Here is a 26,613-nt window from a genome sequence, read left to right on the forward strand (position 1 = left end):
AAACAAACTAAATTGTACCATTATTATATTTTTTATAAAGAGTGAAAAATATAGCTTATTTTTAATTTCTAAGCTATCAAATAAAATATATTTACATATGTATATTAATAACATAATTTATTTTAAATTCGTAACTCTCTGTGCTCTTTTGATTCTAATATGAAATTTTTGGGTTTCACGAAGAACTTTTTAGAGACCGAAACTCAAATCTTCATGAAACAGATTCATGGTTTTTCTTGCATTTACCTATTTTTCCTTCCTTTACTTCGTCTTTGCTTTTCTAGTTTTGGAATCTATTAAACTTCGACCAAAAATTCTAGACAACTGTTACCCTAAGGTAATGCAACTCTGCCAAGAGTACATTTTTTGAAAATAAAATGACACTTAGAGTTGCACCTCTCCAGAAAAAAAATTACTTTATTACGGAAATATTCTTCGCTCTCGTTTATTTTACTACAAGCTAAAGTAGACCATTGGATCAAAGATTTTTTTTAATTATGATTTATCATTTTTGGAAGTTTTTTTTTTAAATTTTCCTAAATATACTTAGTAGGAACTATTTCATATCTTAAATTCTGTCAATTCTTTTAATTATTCAAAATATACTTAGTACAAAATAGCAGAAACATAATAACCATGATCTAATTACAACATAAGAATAACATAATAACTACAATATATTCAGAATGTAACAATAACATGATAATATTTATAAGAATAACTTCAATTTCAAATAAATTATGGATTGTCGATTGGTTAAAAATCAAATTACAGTTGCCAAAAATCAATACTTGTTCCATAAAAATATTCCTAACTCCCTAAACTTTTTTGACCCTTTTATGGAATTCCAGGGTTATGAGGACAACTTTCTAGGGACAAATGCTCTAATCATTAACATATTCATGCCTTTTTTCTTGTATTTGAAGATTTCCTCTTTGATTTTCTCGTATTGGTATTCATCCAATTTCTTCCATAAATTGCCACAAACTATTGCTCTAAGAAAAGCTTCACATGTTAAGATTGTTATTTTAGACAGAGGCTGCCACTGTGCTCAATACTTTCAAATAAAATTGGACACAGAAGCAGCATCTCTCCAGAATAACATTACTTTTTGACGAGACTGTTACCCAAGGATGATGATATTTTTGTGTCAGAAGGGTTATTAAAATAAGATTTGTCTAACAACATCTTTTCTTTTAAACTTCACTTTTTTAAAGAAAAATATAAAAGAAACATCCAACTCTGGGATTCTTAACCATATGTTTAAACCCCATAACCTTAAGTTAATTTATTACCTTAAGAAATTTTTCAGAAATGTTCAAACGAATTTTTTTTTTGTTGTTGACAAGACAGTTATCCATGAAGAACGACACTTTTGAGTCAGAAAAAGTTACAAAGTAAGATTTGCAGAGGGGAATCTTTTCTGAAAAACATAACTTATTTGAGGAAAGAAGTTGTGTTAAAAAACATAACGTCTTTTTGGAAGCATTACTCTTCTTTTTTCCTATACATAAACCTGCAGTACTTAGAATGCTGGGTCCATGGGTCAATATCCGAGACTTCGTGGGTTCTAACTCCGCCGGCCGAAGACACCCCGTGTGGTAAATGGTGACTGATGCACATTAAATCTGTTGCGTCGCAAAGTCCTCCATGTTGTCATAACGACTCAATACCTCTGAGGGTACTGGATTGAAGATCTTTCTTTCTCTGATTCAGGTCTAAATTAAGATCTGCGGATGAATGAATGGATGTATGTATAGGTCCGCCTTATATACGGGTGTGACAGAAGTCGAATTTTTGGCCATATATTATATAATTTATTTTTAAAAAATATAATTTATATTTTGAAAAATATAATTTATTTTTAATTTCTAGACTATCAAATAAAATGTATTTACATACATATATTAATAAAATAATTTATTTTAAATTCGTAACACTCTGTGCTCTTTTGAATCTAGTATGGAATTCTTGGGTTTCACGAAAAACTTTCTAGAGACCGAAACTCAAATCTTCAAGAAACAGATTCATGGTTTTTCTTGTATTTACCTATTTTTCCTTCCTTTGCTTTTCTAGTATTGAAATCAATTAAATTTCAGCCAAAAATTGTAGACAACTGTTACCCTAAGGCAGTGTTTCCCAAACTTATGACTTTTGTGTACCCCTTCTAAATTTTTCGTAACGCTGTGTACCACCAATAAAGAAATGAATGTATTTTTTTAAAAATATGTTTATTTTTATTTTTTGGTATAAAATTTTGTTAATAAGTTTATTTGCATCACTGAGAAGAATGATATTGCTCTTGCTGTGATAACAGTTCATCATAATTCGGTTCTCTTGTGGTCAATTTTAGTCTGAGATGCGATTCCACGACCAATAATCTATTTCTTTTTTTCGAATTAATGTCCGCGAATGCTGAAAAAGAGACTTCACATAAATATGAAGTTGGAAAAGGCAAAAAATATTTCACAACTTTTTCTGTTGAAACTGGACTCATTTTTCGCACATGTTTATTTTTCAAGAAAGGTAAAAATTATATTTTACAAAAAATAATAAAAAATAAGTAGAATTTATTACAAACTTTTACTATATAAAAATTGCACTAAAGTTAAAAATCAGAACTGGCTGTTGGCATTACTAACTGTTAACTCTGCAAAAAATAGCCAGTAGAAAAATACGTAATCGTAAATTTTCATGGCTAGCTTTGTTTTTAAATAAATTTGTTTTAAAATTTTCGATTGTTCCAAGATATTTCGCATAAGAACGCGTACCCCCGCGAAACTGTTCCCGTACCCCTGGGGGTACGCGTACCACACTTTGGGAAACACTGCCCTAAGGTAATGCAACTCTGCCAAGTGTATATTTTCCAAAAATAAAATAACACTATTAATCTATTTTTCTAATTCTTTTTTCAAATTCTGATTTTTTTAATAAGGTTTTATAAGACATACGAATTTAAGTTATTGCTTTTGATGGGCTCGATTCCGGATTTGATGGGCTAAAAATTGCGGACTAATCTGCCAAGTGTATATATATATATATTTTTTTTTTTAGAAAAAATAACACTTAGAAAGCACCTCTCCTGAAAAAAAATTTCCTTTTTACGGAAATATTCGTCTCTCCCGTTTAATTTAGTACAACCTGAAGAAGACCATTGGATCGAAGATTTTTTTTAATTATGATTTTTCATTTTTGGAAGCTTTTTTTTTAATTTTCTTAAATATACTTAGTAAGAAAACTTAGAACTATTTCATGCGTTAAATTCTGGCAATTCATTTAATTATTCAAAATATACTTAGTACAAAATAACAGTAGCATAATAACTACAATAAGATTACAACATAAGAATAACATAATAATTACAATATATTCACAATATAACAATAGCATGATAACATTTATCAGAATAACCACAATTTCAAATAAATTATGGATTGTCGCTTGGTTAAAAATCAAATTACAGTTGCCAAAAAGCAATACTTGTTCCGCAAAATATTCCTAACTCCCTAAACATTTTTGACCCTTTTTTGGATCCCCAGGGTTTCGAGGACAACTTTCTAGGGACAGATGCTCTAATCAAAAACATATTCATGCCTTTTTTCTTGTATTTAAATATTTCCATTTTGATTTACTTGTATTGGTATTCATCCAATTTCTTCCATAAATTGTAGACATCTGTTTCCCTAGTGTAAAGCAACACTGCCAAGTGTATATTTTTTAATAGAAAAATAACACTTGGTGTTGCATCTCTCCAGAAAAACATTACTTTTTCAGGAAAATATTCTTCTCTCTCAATTATTTTACTACAGCCTGCAGTAGACCATAGACTCAACAATTTTTTTAAAGTTATGATTTCTAATTTCAGACGGGTTTTTTTCCAAATATACTTAATAGGAAACCATTGGATTCTGGTAATTTTCAAATTAATTTAATTACAATATAACAATAATTACAATCTAATTACAATGTAAGAATAACATGATAACTAAAATCTAATTACAATAAAAGAATAATAAAATAACTGCAACATAATTACTATATATGAATAACATAATATCATTTATAAGAATAACTACAATTTCAAATAAATTATGGATTGTAGATTGGTTAAAAATCAAATTACAGTTGCCAAAAATCGATACTTGTTCAAGAAAAAAATTCCTATCTCCCTAAACTTTTGTGAGCCTTTCATAAAATCCCAGGATTTTGAGGACAACTTTCTAAGGGCAGATACTCTAATCATGAACAGATTCATGGCTTTTCTCCTGTAATTGCCGATTTCCTTTTTGCTTTTCTTTTATTCGTATTCATCCGATTTCTTCCATAAATTGTTGACAACTGTTTCCCTAGAGTAATGCAACTCTGCTAAGTGTGTATTTATTAAAAACAAAATAACACTTAGAGTTGCATCTCTCCAGAAAAACATTACATTTTTAGGGAAATATTCTTCCCTCTTGTTTATTTTACTGCAATCTGCAGTTGACCATAGGCTCAGCGATATTTTTTAATCATTATTTATTATTTTTGGCAGTTTTTTTTATTATTTTCCATTTATACTTAATTAGGAAACTTAGAACCAATTCAATTGGCAAATTCTGGCAATTCTTTTAGCTTTTCAAAATATTCTTATCACAGTGTAAAAATAACATAATAACTACAATATAATTACAATATAACTATAACATAATATCATTTATAAGAATAACTACAATTTCAAATAAATTATGGATTGTCGATAGGTTAAAAATCAAATTACGGTTGCCAAAAATCAATTATTGTTCAAGAAAAAAATTCCCAACTCCCTAAACTTTTTTGACCCTTTTATGGATCCCCAGGGTTTTGAGGACAACTTTCTAGGGACAGATGCTCTAATCAAAAACATATCCATGCCTTTTTTCTTGTATTTAAATATTTCCTTTTTGATTTACTTGTATTGGTATTCATCCAATTTCTTCCATAAATTGTAGACATCTGTTTCCCTAGTGTAATGCAACAGTGCCAAGTGTATATATTTTAAAAGCAAAATAACACTTGGTGTTGCATCTCTCCAGAAAAACATTACTTTTTCAGAAAAATATTCTTCTCTCTCAATTATTTTACTACAGCTTGCAGTAGACCATAGACTTATCGATTTTTTTAAAATTATGATTTCTAATTTTAGACAGTTTCTTTTCCAAACATACTTAATAGGGAAACCATTGGATTCTGGCAATTTTCAAATTATTTTGATTACAATATAACTATAACTACAATCTAATTGCAATATAAGAATAACAGGATAACTAAAATCTAATTACAATAAAAGAATATTATAATAACTACAACAAAATTACTATATATGAATAACATAGTAACATTTATAAGAATAACAACAATTTCAAATAAGTTATGGATTGTCGATTGGTTAAAAGTCATTGTAGAGTCGCCAAAAATCAATACTTGTTCAAGAAAAAAACTCCTACCTCCCTAAACCCAGGATTTTGAGGACAACTTTCTAAGGACAGATTCTCTAATCATAAACAGATTCATGGCTTTTTTCTTGTATTTGCCGATTTCCTCTTTGCTTTTCTTTTACTGGTATTCATCCAATTTCTTCCATAAATTGTTGACAACTGCTTCCCTAGAGTAATGCAACTCTGCTAAGTGTGTATTTATTAAAAACAAAATAACACTTAGAGTTAAAATCTGTAACATATTATTTTAAATAAAATAAGTCGCAGGGCAATATACTTTTAATATAGAAAGTGTTTCAAAATAACATTTGTCTTAGAGCATCTCCTCTAAAAAATATGGCTCTTTTGAAAAAAGACATAGGCTGTACATCAACCAACGGAACGGGAGTACTCAAGCATATGTATAAAAGTGTGATTTTATTGAAACTGTTAACCTAAGAGAAACTTCATGTTTGAACAATTTAAGCCTAGACAGAGGTTGCCACTGTGACTTATAGTTTGAAATAAAATAAGTCACACAGCTACATTGTTCCCGAATGACAATACCTTTTCACGAGATTCTTGCAACAGCGAAAAGACATTGCACAATCTATTTTTTATAAAAGAAAATATTTTTGAAAATACATTTTTTTTTGCTGCAATCCAGAGGCAATTCCGAAAATTTACTTAATATCTATTCACAGAAATATTTTTGGAGTAATTGAATGGAAATTACTACCTAAGGAAAAAATATCACTAATCACAAGAAGTCCTACCTTTTACTTTTTATTTGTGTAAGTCCTGGGTTCGAATCAAGGAGAAGGCATGGAAGTTCCTTCATTCTGTGAATTATCTGTCCTTTCTGTGGAAATAAAGTTGGCTCATCTAATATAGTCTCCCTGAAAGCATGGCCAATAAATCTGCTCTACTGATACCTAAAAATGACGAGTGTCAATCAGAAATGGAAAAATGATTTTCTGTGAATTAACATTTAGAACTTTCTAGAAATATTTCTATTAAATTATTGCATCTTTCACTCTGCTATATGGAATACTTATCATGCATTTAAGGGGAAAGATAATGGAAATAACATCAGAGGAAATAAAAGCAATACGATTCAGCTTTTACCAAGATAGCAGTGAAACACTAAATTAAAAGTTAAAAATTCTAATGCTTGTAATAATGTCTATCATTAGTTTAATGCAGTAAGCAGCTTTAAATTGAAAGCAATGCAATTCTCATTTCCTCGTAAGGGGGGGGGGACACTGCATTAAATTTCCGTGTTTCAGAATATAAAAGACGATCATGATATGAAAGACGATCAAGATATGAATAAATCATTTGCAAACCAATAAGTTCTGATTTTAAAGGCAATACCCTTGCCTCGTTTATCCACATTTCTTTTCAACAGGAGTCGATATTTTCTTCAGTTATTAATTTAAACAAGGAATCATCTTTATTTTTGAGAATCGCAAATATATCGCCGGGATTGTTATTCGAGAGAGATGTTACAAATTGGGCATATTTTTAAAAAATTAAATATGCCTCAAAGCAACATCTTTCCTAAATAACATTGCGTAACCGTTAGTTAATTTATGGTTTGAAGCTTATTTATGAAATAACTAAACGATTCAAAGATTTACCTTTTTACGTTTCTTTGTGTAAGGCCTTGACTCGAATCCCGGAGATGGCATGGATTTTCTTTCATTCTGTAAACTATCTGTCCTTTCTGTGGAAACAACGTTGGCTCATCTAATATTGTGCCCCTGAAAGCATGGCCGACAATTTTGCTCTACTGATACCTAAAAATGACGAGTGTCTATCAGTTGGATATTGGAAAAAAACGTTTTTCTGTGAATAAACATACAAAGTTTCTTGAAATTTTTCCATTAAATTATTGTGTCTTTGACTCTGCTATCTGGATTAAAATTACGCATTTAAAGAGAAAAATAAGAGAATTAAAATCAGAGGAAATGAAAGCAATACAATTCAGCTTTTACCATGATAGCAGTGAAACACTAAATCAAAATATAAAAACTCTAATGCTTGTAATAATGTCTATCAATAGTGTAATGCATTAAGCAGCTTTAAAATGAAAGCAATACAATTCTGATAACCCCATAAGGAAGGGGGGACATGGAATTAAAATTCAGTGTTTCAAAATATAAAAGACGATCAAGGTGGGAAAGACGATCAAGATATGAAAATGAATAAATCATTTGCAAAACAATAAGCTCTGATTTTAAAGGCAAAACCCTTGAAATACATTTACTTTGTCTATCTAGGTAAGTTTTCTTAGAACTAAGAAATCACTTACCTCATTTTATCCATATTTCTTTTCAACAGGAGCAGATATTTTCTTCATTTATTAATTTAAACAAGCAATCATCTTTATTTTGAGTAGCGCAAATATATCGCCGGGATTGTTATTCAAGAGAGATGTTACAAATGTGCCATATTTTTTAAAAATTAAATATGCCTCAAAGCAACATCTTTCCTAAATAACATTGCGTAACCATTCGTTAATGTATGGTTTGAAGCTTATTTATGAAATAACAAAACGATTCAATGATTTATATTTTATGTCATCTTGAAATCAAGAAATCTTTTAAAAAACGGCAACTTTTGAATTAAAATGTAATCAATTTGAATTTTTCAGCTCTTATAACTGACGTTGAGCAACCGACCTAGTTTGAGTCTAAGACTGTCAAATTTAATGTCCATAGCCTTGTAACTTTGAACCTAACCCAGAAGACATGGGAACTCCATTTTCAAACATCATGGGGAATTAGTTTTGTAGAGGATAGTGATTGGAGCGAACATAAGCATCCTAGACAGAGACTGAAACCACCGTGACATATTATTTGAAATAAAATATGTCACAGAAATTCTTCATATGCACAAATGAATTTTTGAAAAATAATATTTGTCTGGATTAAACATTTACCTCGAATAACACTTGATTCTGTATTATGTATTCGTATGAGGTATACCGTAAATGCTTTAAAGACGACAGCAATGAAAAATATGAAAATGATTGCCTAAGCTGACGTCGTCAGGTGGAATCAACCTCGAAAGCTATAAAAGTTCAAAACCTTTTCGTTCGAGACAGAAATGTCTAAAAATGTGACTCTCTAAGCACCAAAGATTTTTCAAAAGGTCCAGGACGAGAGAAAAGAGTAAAGTTTTGCGTTCATTTTTCAAACTTATTTTAAATAACAAAAATGCAAATCTGCAGCTTATCAGATATTAAAATTTCATCTAAATTAAAATTCATTCAATCAATTTTGTAATTATGAAGCAATAAGTTTAATGATCACAAATTCAAATACTTGATCAATTTCTGAAAGTTTCAATTATGTAGAGCATCGAATAATAGCAAGTTTTGAAAAAAAGTAAGTATATCTATGTATATGTAAAAGTTCTTTTTAAAAAATAATTAAAATATTATATTTTTAATTTACCTCTTGTCCAAACAATAGCAAAATCCATCTAGAAGTTGCCGATATGACTATCTTCCTGGACGGGGGTAACTTCCTTGTTCTAACTTAAATCACAGTGAATCCCAGAGCAAAATCGGTCCACAGTAACATTACCTTCTGACGTGATTGTTTCCCAAAAGCATATTACTGTGGCACAAGTTTTTTAATATAAAATTTGTGCTACAGTAATATCTCTTCTGAAAAACAATAATGTGTTTTTGAGCTAAACATAAAATTAAGTAATGCCTCGTTGTCTAACTTTAGGGACAAATGCGTCATCTCCAGCATTAGACTCCTGAGGCCTGTTAAAATACAAAAAATACATTAATTATTCAAGAAAATTTTAATTAAGTATGTCATTCTCATAAATTATATTTAAATTATCTAGCAATTAATCAATCTTTAAAAAGTATTAAACGATTTCATTCTTATAAGACAAGTTTAAATCTGTCTATAAATGTATGAAATTTTTTAGGTACGGTTTTGAAAATGCGCATAGGTTTATATTTATTACTTTATGATATGGAAATAAAAATATAAAAAAGAGTTATCACTATATTTTTATGATTTTCCTTGTTTTGACAAGTGTTTATTTTCTTGTTTTAATTTTTACTTCATAATTAACAATATTTACATAAGCAAATACATCTCACTCATAATTTGATTAGTCAATAAGAAGATATTGTTTTTATATTTCTCCGTTGATTTTATTGATTATGTTCAAACCACTTTTGTTGAATAAAATGCAGAGAAATTGTTTCCTTAAGAAGATGCTTGCACTGGGGATTATTTTATAAGCAACAGAATAATATCAAGTATAACATCTCCTCAGAGCAACATAATTTCTTCTTTCTTTATTCCATCCCGGCACTTCAGACAACAGTGTACCCTAGACTCACTGAAAAAAGGTATTCCAAAGCATTCATCTGCAATATATTCTAATCAGTATTTCATTTGCAATTATTTATAAGTGCGCATCTTTTTCTCGCAAAATTCAAAATATACTAATGACATTTTCCTTACATTTTTTTGCTTCTTTTTTCTCTGATACTTTAAATTTATATTTTTAACAATCATGCGATTTTATGTTGAAAACGTGTTATCCTAAGAAGATGATCACTCTTGATAATATTGCTTAACAACAGAATAATACCAAGTGTAACATCTCCCCAGAACAACATACTTCCTTCTTCTATTTCGATTACTTTCGACAGCAGTTGACCCTTGACTCACTAAAGAAGATTACTCTGATGCATTCATTTACTAATTACATTAATCACTATTTTATGTGAAATTATTTATAAATGCTTCTAATAATATTTTTCCGTAATTTTCAATTCTTCTCTTGATATTTCCGGCTTCAAATTTTAATATTATGTGACCTTTTGTAGGATCATCTAAATATCGTTTTCACATTCCCAATATTGGAATCATGCAAAAAAGAACAATTTCATGACTGATATGATTTTTTCCGTTTTATAAAACTATTAAGTTGTCTAATGTAAAATTAATTTTAAACTCTCTTTTGCCAAGTTGAAATATCTGCTTCAGTTTTAAACATATTTACAAAACAAACACTTCATTTTTAAAGGCAATCAGCCTGAAATAGGCTTATTATGTCTATGTATGTAAGTTTTCTGAGAATTAAGAAATCCTTTACTTATTGTATCGATATTTCTCGTCAACAAAAGTCGATATTTGTTATTAACTTATTCTTTTTTTTTTTGCTTACCGGAAATCATTTATATTTTAGTACCTCAAAAATATCTTCTGACAGGATAGTTATTCAAAAGAGAAGTAGCCTCTGGGCAATATTTTTTGAAAATTAAATATGCCTCAGTGCAACTTTTTTTCCTAAATAACATTACGCATTAGTTACTGAATGTATCCTAGGAAGCGTATTCTAGAAATAATTAAGCTATTCAGAAATTTATATATTACTCCAGTGAAATATCTTGAATGAAATATCTTCAGTGGTAGACGGATCATGGGTTAGAGTCCCATAGCCGTCAAGCTAGCCATGAGATGTTTTCGTGGCCTTCCTTTCCATGTAACGCAAATGCGAATTAGTTCCATCAAAAAGTCCTCAATGAACGCACATTTCTCCCAATATTTGATAAAGGTGTTCCCTTTAATTCTGCATTAGGTTCAAATATTCCAGGCTACGGAGTGGAACATTATTGGTTGTAAACACAAAATATAGGGTCAGCTGTTCAACGACGGATATAAAAAAAAAATTTCTCACGTTGTTGATTTTTTTTGCTGTGAGAGTACACCAGGTAACGGTTTCATCAAAAACTAAGAAAAATTCATAAATTATGGAAATGTATTTTTTATAGTACAATAGCAATAAATAGTAAAACTGATTACGTTGTAACAGTAATAAAGTTTTTGTGCTACTTACCTTAAGTCGTTCTCGCAAGACTGAAATTATAGCGTATTATTTTATCTTGATTTAACTTGAGGAAAGCTCTATCAGTGGATTTAAACTCAAGTGATCACCTTTCTTGTACTGGTCACATGGCCAGTCTTCTTCCTAGTTTTTTTTAACTAATTAAACATTGGAACAAGCATAATAATCATTAATTCCAACATAGATCGTGCTTTAAAATAAGTTTTTCAACTGTCAGCCTAGACAGATGCTGAACCCACTGCAACTTATTATTTTAAATAAAATAAGTCGCAGGGCAACATACTTTTAAGATAAAAAGTGTTTCAAAATAACAATTGTCATAGAGTATCTCCTCTAAAAAATATGACTCTTTCGAAAAAATACATAAGCTGTACATCAACCTACGGAACTGGAATATTCAAGCACATCTTTAAACATGTGATTATATTGAAACTGTTAACCTAAGAGAATCTACATGTTTGAACAATTTAATCTTAGACAGAGGTTGCCACTGTGACTTATAGTTTCAAATAAAATAACTCATAGAACTACATGGTTTCCGAATAACATTACTTTTTTACGAGATGCTTACAACAGCGAAAAGACATTGCACAATCTATTTTTTAAAAATAAAAATATTTTCGAAAAGACATTTTTTTTGCTGCAATCAAGAGGCAATTCTTGAAATTCGCTAAATATCTATTCACAAAAATAATTTTGGAGTAATTTAATTTAAATTATCACCTTAGGAAAAAAAATCACTAACCTCAAGAAGTCCTACCTTTTTACGTTTCCTTGTGTAAGGCCTAGACTCGAATCCCGGGGATGGCATGGATGTTCTTTCATTCTGTAAACTATCTGTCCTTTCTGTGGAAACAACGTTGGCTCATCTAATATTGTGCCCCTGAAAGCATGGCCGACAATTCTGCTCTACTGATACCTAAAAATGACGAGTGTCAATCAGTTGGATATTGGAAAAAAATGTTTTTCAGTGAATAAATATACAAAGTTTCTTGAAATTTTTCCATTAAATTACTGTATCTTTGACTCTGCCATCTGGATTAAAATTACGCATTTAAAGAGAAAAATAAGAGAATTAAAATCAGAGGAAATAAAAGCAATACAATTCAGCTTTTACCATGATAGCAGTGAAACACTAAATCAAAATATAAAAATGCTAACGCTTGTAATAATGTCTATCAATAGTGTAATGCATTAAGCAGCTTTAAAAAGAAAGCAATACAATTCTGATAACCCCATAAGGAAGGGGGGACATGGAATTAAAATTCAGTGTTTCTAAATATAATGGACGATCAAGATAGGAAAGACGATCAAGATATGAAAATGAATAAATCATTTGCAAAACAATAAGCTCCGATTTTAAAGGCAAAACCCTTGAAATACATTTACTTTGTCTATCTAGGTAAGTTTTCTTAGAGCTAAGAAATCACTTACCTCGTTTTATCCATAGTTCTTTTCAGCAGGAGCAGATATTTTCTTCATTTATTAATTTAAACAAGCAATCATCTTTATTTTTGAGTACCGCAAATATATCGCCGGGATTGTTATTCAAGAGAGATGTTACAAATGTGCCATATTTTTTATAATTTAAATATGCCTCAAAGCAACATCTTTCCTAAATAACACTGCGTAACCATTCGTTAATGTATGGTTTGAAGCTTATTTATGAAATAACAAAACGATTCAATGATTTATATTTTATGTCATCTTGAAATCAAGAAATCTTTTAAAAAACGGTAACTTTTGAATTAAAATGTAATCAATTTGAATTTTTCAGCTCTTATAACTGACGTTGAGCAACCGACCTATGTTTGAGTCTAAGACTGTCAAATTTAATGTCCACAGCCTTGTAACTCTTCTTACATCTTCTAACTAACTATTTAATGTTTTCTTCCAGCTCTTGATTTCGATGGCTTCCCTGTTAAAGGTTTTTCTCAAATCTTTACTTCATTCTTTGTTCCACATAGTCCTACCATGTACAGTGTCTCAATATTGAGAATCAAACTATATTTTTTCTATTTAATTAAAAATAAAAGTTTCCCTTATAGTGAAATAAAGTTTGAAATTGTCTCTTGCAATCCTGAAAAATTAGTTGCAATCACATTAAAAAGTCGAGTTTTTCTAGTCGCTGAAAGCAAACATAAAAGTGTAATTTCTAACTTCTGGAACAATTTCATAAAATGACTGTAATAGATGCCATTTATAATTAAATATCCATAGAGAAACCAATCATATTTTTGATAAAGAATTTTAATAAAAAATTGCCGCATTAAAAGGGATGAAAATAGTTTTGAATCAAAAGTATTTCTATTTCTCTGAAGGGTGTCTGAAATTAAGCATTTTTGTTTAAGCTGGAGTCAAATCCATGCAATTTGTATGTAAATGATTAAAAAACGATTCAACAGACCACAAAATGTATAGTTCATTTGTACAAATATTTCAGTGAAAATTTGCCTTAATGCACTTACTTTTTTACAAGAATTGCTGATAAATACATTTTCGCTTCATAAGTTTCAACAAAAATTTAAAAAATCATAATTTTTAAACTTTTACTTACCCAAGAAGGGTGCATGGTAATTCAAATAGTTCAGGTACCATATACCAGTAATTAAGTTTCATTAACCGGATCAGAGTAATCAAAATCTTGTCAAGAAAACCAGATAATTGAAGGGCAATCCATTTATCCCTTTAAAAATTGAAATAGGATACTCTAAAAACAAACTAAATTGTACCATTAATATATTTTTTATAAAGAGTGAAAAATATAACTTATTTTTAATTTCTAAACTATCAAATAAAATATATTTACATATGCATATTAATAACATAATTTATTTTAAATTCGTAACTCCCTGTGCTCTTTTGATTCTAATATGAAATTCTTGGGTTTCACGAAAAACTTTTTAGAGACAGAAACTCAAATCTTCATGAAAGAGATTCACGGTTTTTCTTGTATTTACCTATTTTTTCTTCCTTTACTTCCTCTTTGCTTTTCTAGTTTTGGAATCTATTAAATTTCGACCAAAAAATTCTAGACAACTGTTACCCTAAGGTAATGCAACTCTGCCAAGTGTATATTTTTTAAAAATGAAATGACACTTTGCACCTCTTAATTGAGGAAAGAAGTTATGTTAAAAACATAACGTCTTTTTGGAAGCATAACTCTTATTTTTTCCTATACGTAAACCTCCAGTACTTAAAATGCTGGGCCAATGGGTGCTAGGCCCATATCCGAGACTTCGTGGGTTCTAACTCCGCTGCCGGAGACACCCCGTGTGGTAAATTGTGACTGATGCACATTAAATCTGTTGCGTCGCAAAGTCCTCCATGTTGCCATAACAACTCAATACCTCTGAGGGTCCTGGATTGAAGATCTTTCTTTCTCTGATTCAGGTCAAAATTAAGATCTGCGGACGAATGAATGGATGTATGAATAGGTCCGCCTTATATACGGGTATGAAAAAAGTCGAATTTTAGGCCATAGATAGCGCCAATGGAAAACAAGGACAAACACACCCCTCTGCCTAAACAGGAAAACGTCAACAACGACAACATTATAGTTTAGATGAAACTATTACTCTAAGAGAAGCTTCATAGATGAACATTGTTATTTTAGAGAGAGGATGCCGCTAGTTCAAATTACTTTAAATAAAATCTGACCCAGAGCAGCCTCTCGCCAGAATAACAATACTTTTTGACGAGACTGTTACCGAATGAGGACGATTTTCTTTAATCAGATTGGTTTTGAAAACATGATTTCCAGACAACATCTTTTCTGTAAAACATTACTCTCTTGAAGAAGGACATACGCTAAACATCAACCTCCCGAAATAGGGTGTTTAAGCATACGGTTCAACATCTGATTTTATTAAAAAATTTATTTGCTTAGAAATTTTTTATATGCTCAAGCGAATTTTTGAAAGTTTATATATATATATATATATATATATATATATATATATATATATATATATATATATATATATATATATATATATACACATATATATATATATATATATATATATATATATATATATATATATATATATATATATATATACATATATATATATAATGCGATTCTCAAGAAGGGACAATAGTATTTTCGTCACTTTGACGTAAATTTTGCTTGGAGCATACTGCAAGTAACGGTGAAGAGCGATAGACCCAAATTGTAATAATTTACTGTAATAAATCATCAACATCTGTGGCTCGACAGCTTAGGATGGGACTTGGTTTTCTCACGAAGTTTTTTCCAGGCTAACCGATCTAATACTAGTGATTTCCAGTTTTTAGTTTTTAAGACCAAAGGGTCTTTTCAAAAGCCATCTATGCATCTCAAATTCGGTCTATCTCTATTTCGTGTGCAAACTGATATGGCATTCTAAAATCATAAATCTACTCAATTAGCATTTGCAGTCCATAATTTCCTATATAAAGAACGAATTTTCTATGATCCAATTTTTAAGTCCTCAAAGCTTTCTCCAAATCGTCTCCATTGTAGTCACTCCGTGTTTTTTTTCTTCTTTGGATTTTGTAACAATGGTTTTTTACAGTGAAGGGTCGTTCCCTCTACTCCTAACCCCCAAGTCTCCAGATATGTTACCCAGAAGCAGGTTTCCCAGCTGTTACCCCAGACACTGGGTACCCATTTTTGTCGCCTCTTACGACATGCATGAGCTGCAGTGGGACTATTCTTTCAAACCCGGTCACCACACGGGAAACTGTAATAAAACTGCAATCAATTGTAATTATTGTTAATAATGTGATATTATCAGTGCGATAGCAATAAATAGTGATACTAAAAAATTTTTTAAGATAATAAAATTTTTGCGCTACTTACCTAAAATCATTCATGCAGGCCTCTCACCATAGCTTAATATTTTATCTTGTTTCAACAAGACGAATGCTCTATAAGTAGATTATATCTTAAGTGATCACCTTTCTTGCATTAGTAACTTTGCCTACTCTGCAAGTCTTTTTATTTATTTGATCGAACGATGGAACGAGCTTAACATCAGTGATTCTAGCATAGATCATTCCTTAAAGTACGTCTGTCTTGATCACATGTAATAGTGATAAATTAAGAGCTAGAAAAACAGAAATTTAGTGTATACCTATATTGCCCAAAAGCAGTCAAAATGACTGGATTTCAAAAGAATAAAAAAGGGGTAAATACCCCAAGAGAAACTTCAAGTGTGAACGTAGTAAACGTAGACAGAGGATGACACTGTGGCCATCAACTTCCGGAACTGGGATTTTCAAGCCCATGAGATGAATGATATTCGTATTATTAATATTCGTGTCTTTATGACTTCCCCAAGGAAAGTTCTCGAAAGAGTCGTTAAACAGATATATTTTTCACTCTGATCTCAATCTATGATCAAGTTCATAACCTTGTAACTTTGAACCTAATCCAGAAATCATGGGAACTCCTGGTTCAAGCAGTATAGCAAATTTGTTTCGTAGAGGACTGTGATCATTAGTATCTTTTAATTACTAAAATTAAATTCCATTAAAAAGTTGTGGACAAAAATGTCAACCTAGACAGATGCTGAACAAACTGTAACATATTATTTTAAATAAAATAAGTCGCAGGGCAATATACTTTTACTATAGAAAGTGTTTCAAAATAACATTTGTATTAGAGCATCTCCTCTAAAAAATATGACTCTTTAGAAAAAAGGCATAAGCTGTACATCAACCAACGGAACGGGAATATTCAAGCATATGTATAAAAGTGTGATTTTATTGAAACTGTTAACCTAAGAGAATCTTCATGTTTGAACAATTTAATCCTAGACAGAGGTTGACACTGTGACTTATAGTTTAAAATAGAATAAGTCACACAACTACATGGTTCCCGAATAACATTATCTTTTCACGAGATTCTTGCAACAGCGAAAAGACATTGCATAATCTACTTTTTATAAATGCAAATATTTTTGAAAAGACATTTTTTTTGCTGCAATCCAGAGGCAATTCCGGAAATTTACTAAATATGTATTCACAAATATAATTTTGGAGTAATTGAATTTAAATAACTACCTTAGGAAAAAATATCACTAATCACAAAAAGTCCTACCTTTTTATGTTTCTTTGTGTAAGTCCTGTGTTCTAATCAAGGAGAAGGCATGGAAATTCTCTTATTCTGTGAACTATCTGTCCTTTCTGTGGAAACAAAGTTGACTCATCCAATATAGTCTCCCTGAAAGCATGACGATTGACGAGTGTCAATCAGTTGGATATTGCAAAAAAATGTTATTCTGTGAAAAAACATAAAAAAATATCTTGAAATTTTTCCATTCATTTTTGTGTCTTTGACTCTGCTATCTGGATTAAAATTACGCATTTAAAGAGAAAGATGAGATAAATAAGATCAGAGGAAATAAAAGCAATACAATTCAGATTTTACCATGACAGCAGTGAAACACTAAATTAAAATTTAAAAACTCTCAAGTTGGTTATAATGTCTATCAATAGTTTAATGCAGTACGCAGCTTTAAAATGAAAGCAATACAATTCTGATTTCCTCGTAAGGGGGGAGTGGACATTGAATTAAATATCAGTGTTTATAGATATAAAAGACGATCAAGATATGAAAGACGATCAAAATATGAATAAATCATTTGCAAAACAATAAGTTCTGATTTTAAAGGCGAATGAAATACGTTTATGAATTGTTATGAATGAATGTTATGAATGAATGAAATACCCTTGAAATACGTTTACTTTGTCTATCTAGGTAAGTTCACTCAGAACTAAGAAATCACTTACCTCGTTTTATCCATATTTCTTTTCAGCAGGAGACGATATTTTCTTCAGTTATTAATTTAAACAAGGAATAACTTATAATTATGTATGGTTTGAAGCTTATTTATAAAATAACTAAACGATTCAACGATTTATATTTTATGCCATCTTAAAATCAAGAAATCTTTTGAAAAGCAGCAACTTTTGAATTAAAGTTTAATCAATTTGAATTTTTCAGCTCTTAAAACTGACGTTGAGCAACCGACCTATGTTTGAGTCTAAGACTGTCAAATTTAATGTCCATAGCCTTGTAACTTTGAACCTAACCCAGAAGACATGGGAACTCCAGGTTCAAACATCAAGGGGAATTAGTTTTGTAGAGGATAGTGATTGGAGCAAATATTGTTATCCTAGGCAGAGGCTGAAACCACCGTGACATATTATTTGAAATAAAATATGTCACGGAGCAGACTCTCTCTAGAATAACTTTTTTTCTGACACAACTTCTATCCGTGAAAGACGACAATTCTGAGTCAGAATAGGTTTTAAAGCAAGATTTACCAAAGAGCATCTCTTCTGAAAAACATAACTTCTTTTCGGAAGCAAAACTCTTCTTCTTTCCTATACATCAAGCTCCGGAACTACGATTTTCAAACATATGTTTAATAGGTGTTTCACTAATGAAACTATTACCCTAAGAGAAGCTTCTTGGGCGAATATTGTTATTTTAGACAGAGGAAGCAACTGTGTACAATTACTTCAAATAAAATTGAACACAGAGCTGCCTCTCTCCAGAATAACATTACTATTTTGACGGGACTGTTACTCAAGGATGACGTTATTTTTGAGTTGGAATTGTTTAAAAAAAAAGATTTATCTAACAAAATTTTTCTGAAAAACTTTTATCTAATATTTTTTTCAGGACAGCAGGAGACCCTTGACTCTCTGATAAAGGGTATTTGAAAGCATTCATTTGCATTATAATCGAATCAGTATTACATTTGTAATTACTTACAAATGCTCATCTTTTTCACTTTCAATTCAGAATATACTAATTAAAAAAATTAATTTTTCCACTTCTTTTTTCACTGACATTTTAAGCATACAAATTTCCCAAATAGCCAATAAAATGATGAAAAATTGTTATATTCTAAGGAGATGGAAGAGATTTTTCTAAAGAGTAGGAGGAGATTGTCGCATCATTATGTGAATGTTTAATCTAACAGAATTGTTTTCCTGTGTCTTAATTTTAGTCCCGCTGTGAACTGATATAATGCATTTATTTATATGCAATTCTTCTTCTTTCTTGTTCTTCTCATATTTGCCTCTTCTGGGTTTACTCCTTAGTTTTTTTTTGCCTTCATTCAAATTAAACTTTTACAATTGTTTGTAGTCAAATTGTTTTCTCTGAAAGATGCTCAACACATCAGCTTTATTTTTTAAAACAAAATAAGGCTGACGGTGAAACATCTCCCAAGAACAACATTACTTTCTCAATAAAAGTATTTTTCTGCTGGCTTCCTCTTTGGGCGCTGGTGGTGGAATTTTTGCTCGCTAAACAATATAATTCCAAGTCTTCTCTTTTCTACCCTCGCATTTCGAGGATCATTACTTTTCAAAAGCATCAAACATAGTCAAATGCATTTTTTTTCTAGAAATTTAGCTTTTCAAGAACTTTTGCTAAAACTGTGTTTACAACCATATTCATTTATAACTGAATTCAAACATTGCAAGAGAATGTTTGAATCTTTTGTCCATGAATTTTAAGTTTATTCATATATAACTATATATAGGAGGAACTTTCACCTTTGAACAGAATTACCGAAAAATCTTACATTAAAAATAATTTTTTTTGCCATTTCTGTTGAAATGGTATATCAAAACATAAATTTTTTCTAAGAATAATTAGAAAACTAACTCTATATTTTTGGACCACGAAAAATAAAATATTCAGATAAAAATGATGAGCTTAGTTGATGAAGTAGGTATGAGACATATTAAGGGGATAAGGTAGATAACTTTTTCCGGGAAATCTTCTTCTCTCTCTCACTACAGCCCACAGTAGATCATTTGCTCAGCAATTTTTTTTAAATTAAGGTTTCTTGCTTTTTGCAGTTTTTTTTTTTAAATTTTAGATTGGTGAAACTGTCAGGTGCTTTTTTTTAAAACACATGATAAGACTTAGAACAACACCTCTGACCAAAATTGCTAAATAATCTTTTTTTTCACTTCGAATTATTTTTTTTATTTTTTTTATTTTTTTTATTTTTTTTATCACTCTTTTATTGAATCCCAGGGTTTTGAGGACAACTTTTTATGGACAGATACTCTAATCATAAACAGATTCATGCCTGTTTTCTAGTATTTTCCCATTTCCTCTCGGCTTGCCTTGTATTGGAAAGCATCAGATTTCTTCCGTAAATTGTAGATACCTGTTACCCTAGATTAATGCAACAGCCAAGTTGATATTTTTGAAAAACAAAATATCACTTAGAGTTGCATCAATCCTGAATAACACAACTTTTTAAGGTAAATCTTCTTCTCTTTCGTTTATTTCACTACAGCCCGCAGTAGACCACTGAACTCTGAACAATAGTATCCTTAGTATTATTTCTGACAATAGTATTATTTCTAGTGAGTTCCAGTAAAAAATTTTCTTTATGATAAAACCACTTGGGACAACTTTTAGACAACTATGCAACGTCCTCATCCGGATCTTGAGTTCAGTGGATTCTAATTTAAGGATTTTCTCCAATATTCGAATCATTCTTCTTCTGTATATCTCAGCCATATAAAGTGCCTCAATTTCATTTTAAGTGAATATTCAAAATTCGAAATCATGGACATTATAGGCAAGTGTTCCATAATGGAAACGTGGAACACTTTATGCTATTCATTCTTTTCTTGTATTTGCATCTTAAATAATTGATTCTTTTGTCTATGAAATTTTATTTATATAAATATTTGAAATAGAGTTGGAGGGTTTTATGTTTTTAGTTCAAATAATATATAAACATTAATTTTTGCAAGAAATAGTTCAAAAATGAACCCTACGGTATTGAAAATACGAAAATGAAAATGTTCAAATAAAAATAAAGATTTTAGTGGATGCAGCAGGCAAGTGACACTGTTAGGTGTATTAATCGGGGTAAATAACATAGAGTGTTTGGATAAAAAGGATTATATAATATTTCATGCAATAGAATTGGTTTCCTTTCACTTTAACTTTAGCATAACTAATTCGCATTAATTTTAAATATGTTTGCATAATATTTCTGAACCCTTTTAACCTTTTTGTGGAACCCTATAGTCTCACGGAAAACTTTTTAAAGACCGAGACTCTATTGCTCATGAAACATATTCATGGTTTTTCATGTATAGACCAGTTCCTTAATTTCCTCTTCGCTTTTTTGTATTGGAATCTATTAAATTTCGTACATAAATTGTCGGCAAAGTGTTACCCTAGATTGATGGCACTTCCAAGTGTGTATTTTTGAAAAGCAAAATAACACTTACAGTGGTCTCTCCAGAATAACATATCTTTATCCGTGAAATCTTCTTCTCTCTCTCGCTACAGCCCACAGTGGACCATTGGATTTTTTTGTAATTAAAATAACTTATTTTTGACAGCTTTTTATAAATTTTAGATTGGTGTAAATGCCAGGTGTTCATTTTTTAAAACACATAATAAGACTTAGAGTAACACATCTGACCAAAAATGCCAAATAATCTTAATTTTTTTATTTCAAACTGTTTTAAAACATTTATTTCCTTGATTATGTATGATTAAAAATATATTCCTTCCAACGTTAAATATTTTTTCATTATATTTTAAGCAAAAAACTTAATATTTATCAGCAGTTTCGGGCGAACGTGCTTAAAACCATTTTTAGTTAACCTTTTCTCAACATATTTATGCCAATCACTCAAGTAAAAGAAACATTTCTTAAAAATTTTCTTTTAACGGATACTAATTATATCTTCCAAAGCAGTTCTTTTTAAGTAAATGAATATTTTAATCCTTCCTAAATATACTTACTAAGGACTCCCGAGCATTGAAGCAAAATAATTTCATAGTAATAACCGCAATTTTAAATAACAGTTATAATTCTAAATACAGATACAAAAAATTATCACTTATAATAAAAAAAAAATGACGGTCTCTCTGAACTCTTTTGACAATTTTATGATACCCTAAGCTCTCGCAAAAAAAAATTTCGGGAACGATACTCTAATCTTCAAGAAACTTATTCGTAATTTTTCTTGCATGTGCTCATTTCCTCTTCTTTATTTCCTGTTCGCTTTTTCGCGATTGTTATGCAACAATTTCTTACAATAAAATGTTGACAAAGTGTTACCCCAGATGGGTGGGTGATCCAAGTGATTTTTTTAAAAAATAAAATATCACTTGGAATCGCACCTCTCTAGAATAACTTTACTTTTTCAGAGAAATCTTCTTCCTTCCTTCTCTGCTTTATCACGCTACAGCCAGTTGTAGACCAATGCTTCACTGAACAATAATATTCTTAACCTTAGTATTCGTTGCTTGAGAAACACAGTTTATGATTTTTTTATGGTATGATCTCTTCTTACATCTTCTAACTAACTATTTAAGGTTTTCTTCTAGCTCTTTAGTACGGTGGCATCCTTGTTTAAGGCTTTTCTCAAATCTTCACTTCATTCTTTGTTCCATATAGTCCTGCCATGTACAGTGTCTCAAATTTGAGAATCAAACTATTTTTTTCTATTTAATTAAAAATAAAAGTTCCCCATATAGTGAAATAAATTTTGAAATTGTCTCTTGCAATCCTTAAAAATTAGTTACAATCACATTAAAAAGTCGAATTATTCTTGTCGCAGTAAGCAAACATAAAAATGTAATTTCTAACTTTTGGAACAATTTCGCAGAATGACTGTGATAGATGCCATTTGTAATTAAATATCCATAGAGAAACCAATCATATTTTTAATAAAGAATTTTAATTAAAAAAAATGCCGCATTAAAAAAGATGAAAATAGTTTTGAATCAAAAGTATTTCTATTTCTCTGAAGGGTGTCTGAAATTAAGCATTTTTGTTTAAGCTGGAGTTGAAACCATGCAATTTGTATGGAAATGATTAAAAAACGATTCTATAGACCACAAAATGTATAGTTCATTTGTACAAATATTTCAGTGAAAGTTTGCTTTAATGCACTTTTTGACAAGAATTGCTGATAAATACATTTTTGCTTCATAAGTTTCAACAAAAATTTAAAAAACAATAATTTTTAAACTTTTACTTACCCAAGATGGGTGCATGGTATCAGATAATTCGAATAGTCCAGGTACCATATACCAGTAATTGAGTTTCATTCACCGGATCAGAGTAATCAAAATCTTGTCAAGAAAACCAGATAATTGAAGGGCAATCCATTTATCCCTTTAAAAAATGAAATAGGATACTTTAAAAACAAACTAAATTGTACCATTAATATATTTTTTATAAAGAGTGAAAAATATAACTTATTTTTAATTTCTAAACTATCAAATAAAATATATTTACATATGTATATTAATAACATAATTTATTTTAAATTCGTAACTCCCTGAGCTCTTTTGATTCTAATATGAAATTCTTGGGTTTCACAAAATACTTTTCAGGGACCGAAACTTAAATCTTGATAAAAGAGATTCATGGTTTTTTCGGTATTTACCTATTTTTCTTACCCTTATTTCCTCTTTGCTTTTCTAGTTTTGGAATATATTAAATTTCTTCGAAAAATTGTGGACAACTGTTACGCTATGGTAATGCAAATCTGCCAAGTGTATATATTTTTTTTAGAAAAAATAACACTTGGAGTTGAGATATAAAAGACGATCAAGATATGAAAGATGATCAAGATATGAAAATGAATAAATCATTTGCAAAACAATAAGTTCTGATTTTAAAGGCAATACCCTAGAAGAACGTTTACTTTGTCTATCTAGGTAAGTTCTCTCAGAACTAAGAAATCACTTACCCCGCTTTATCCATATTTCTTTTCAACAGGAGCCGATATTTTCTTCAGTTATTAAATTAAACAAGGAATCATCTATAATTATGTATGGTTTGAAGCTTATTTATGAAATAACTAAACGATTCAAAGATTTCTATTTTATGTCATCTTAAAATCAAGAAATCTTTTGAAAAACAGCAACTTTTGAATTAAAGTTTTCTCAATTTGAATTTTTCAGCTCTTATAACTGACGTTGAGCAGCCGACCTATGTTTGAGTCTAAGACTGTCAAAGTTAATGTCCACAGCCTTGTAACTTTGAACCAAACCCAGAAGACATGGTAACTCCATTTTCAAACATCAAGGGGAATTAGTTTTGTAGAGGATAGTGATTGGAGCAAACATTGTTATCCTAGACAGAGGCTGAAACCACCGTGACATATAATTTGAAATAAAATATGTCACGGAGCAGACTCTCTCCAGAATAACTTTCTTTCTGACGCAACTTCTCTCCGTGAAGGACGACAATTCTGAGTCAGAATAGGTTTTAAAGCAAGATTTACCAAAGAGCATCTCTTCTGAAAAACATAACTTCTTTTCGGAAGCAAAACTCTTCTTCTTTCCTATACATCAAGCTCCGGAACTACGATTTTCAAACATATGTTTAATAGGTGTTTCACTAATGAGGCTATTACCCTAAGAGAAGCTTCTTGGGCGAATATTGTTATTTTAGACAGAGGAAGCAGCTGTGTACAATTACTTCAAAAAAAATTGAACACAGAGCTGCCTCTCTCCAGAATAACATTACTATTTTGACGGGACTGTTACTCAAGGAGGACGTTATATTTGAGTTGGAATTGTTTTGAAAAAAAGATTTATCAAACAAAATTTTTCTGAAAAACTTTTATCTAACATTTTTTTCAGGACAGCAGGAGACCCTTGACTCTCTGATAAAGGGTATTTGAAAGCATTTATTTGCCGTATAATCAAATCAGCATTACATTTGTAATTACTTACAAATGCTCATCTTTTTCACTTTCAATTCAGAATATACTAATTAAAAAAATTAATTTTTCTACTTCTTTTTTCACTGACATTTTAAGCATACAAATTTCCCAAATGGAAATATATTTTTGGACCACGAAAAATAAAATATTCAGATGAAAATGATGAGCTTAGTTGATGAAGTAGGTAAGAGACATATTAAGGGGATAAGGTAGATAACTTTGTCCAGGAAATCTTCTTCTCTCTCTCACTACAGCCCACAGTAGACCATTGGCTCAGCAATTTTTTTTACATTAAGGTTTCTTATTTTTTGCAGTTTTTTTTTTAATTTTTAGATTGGTGAAACTGCCAGGTGCTTTTTTTAAAACACATGATAAGACTTAGAACAACACCTCTGACCAAAATTGCTAAATAATCTGTTTTTTACTTCAAATTATTTCAAAACAATTATTTCTAAGATTATGTATGACTAAAAATATATTCCTTGCAAAGTTCAATATTTTTTTATAATATTTTAAGCAATAAACTTAATATTTATCAGCAATTTTGGTCGAAAGTGCCTAAAACCGTTTATAGTTAACCTTTTCTCAACATACTTATGCCAATCACTCAAGTAAAAAAAAAAGCTCTTAAAAATTTTCTTTTAACTTATACTAATTATATCTTCCAAAGCAGTTCTTTTTAGGAAAATGAATGTTTCAATTTTTCCAATATATACGTACAAAGGACTCCCGGGAATTTAAGCAAAATACTTTCATACCCATAGCCGCAATTTTAAATAACAGTCATAATTCTAATTACTGATACAAAAAATTATTACTTATAATAAAAAAAAATTCCGATCTCTCTGAACTCTTTTGAAAATTTCATGGAACCCCAAGCTCTCGGAAAAAATTTTTTAGTGAACAATACTGTAATCTTTAAGAAACTTATTCGTGATTTTTCTTCTATGTGCTCATTTCCTTTCTTTATTTCCTGTTCGCTTTTCCTCGATTGTTATGCAACAAATTCTTTCAATAAAATTTTGACAAAGTGTTACCCCAGATGGATGGGAGAGCCAAGTGATTTTTTTAAAAAATAAAAAAGCACTTGGAATCGCACCTCTCTAGAATAACTCTACTTTTTCAGTGAAGTCTTCTTCCTTCCTTCTCTGTTTTATCACGCTACAGCCAGTTGTAGACCAAAGGCTCACTGAACAATATTATTCTTAACCTTAGTATGCGTTACTTGAGAAGCACAGTTTATGATTTTCTTATGGCATGATCTCTTCTTACATCTTCTAACTAACTCTTTAATGTTTTCTTCTAGCTCTTTAGTTCGGTGGCATCCTTGTTTAAGGCCTTTCTCAAATCTTCACTTCATTCTTTGTTCTATATAGTCCTGCCATGTACAGTGTCTTAATTTTAAGAATCATATGATTTTTTGGATTTAATTACGCATAAAAGATTCTAATTGTGAAATTAATTTCCAAATTGTCTCTTGCAATCCTTAGAAAATAGTTACAATCACTTTAAAGAGTCGAGTTTTTCTTGTCGTTGTAAGAAAACATAA

This window comes from Parasteatoda tepidariorum, chromosome 12 (assembly GCF_982258835.1).
Source record: "Parasteatoda tepidariorum strain Cologne lab strain chromosome 12, Ptep-v5.0, whole genome shotgun sequence".
Lineage (NCBI taxonomy): Eukaryota > Metazoa > Arthropoda > Arachnida > Araneae > Theridiidae > Parasteatoda > Parasteatoda tepidariorum.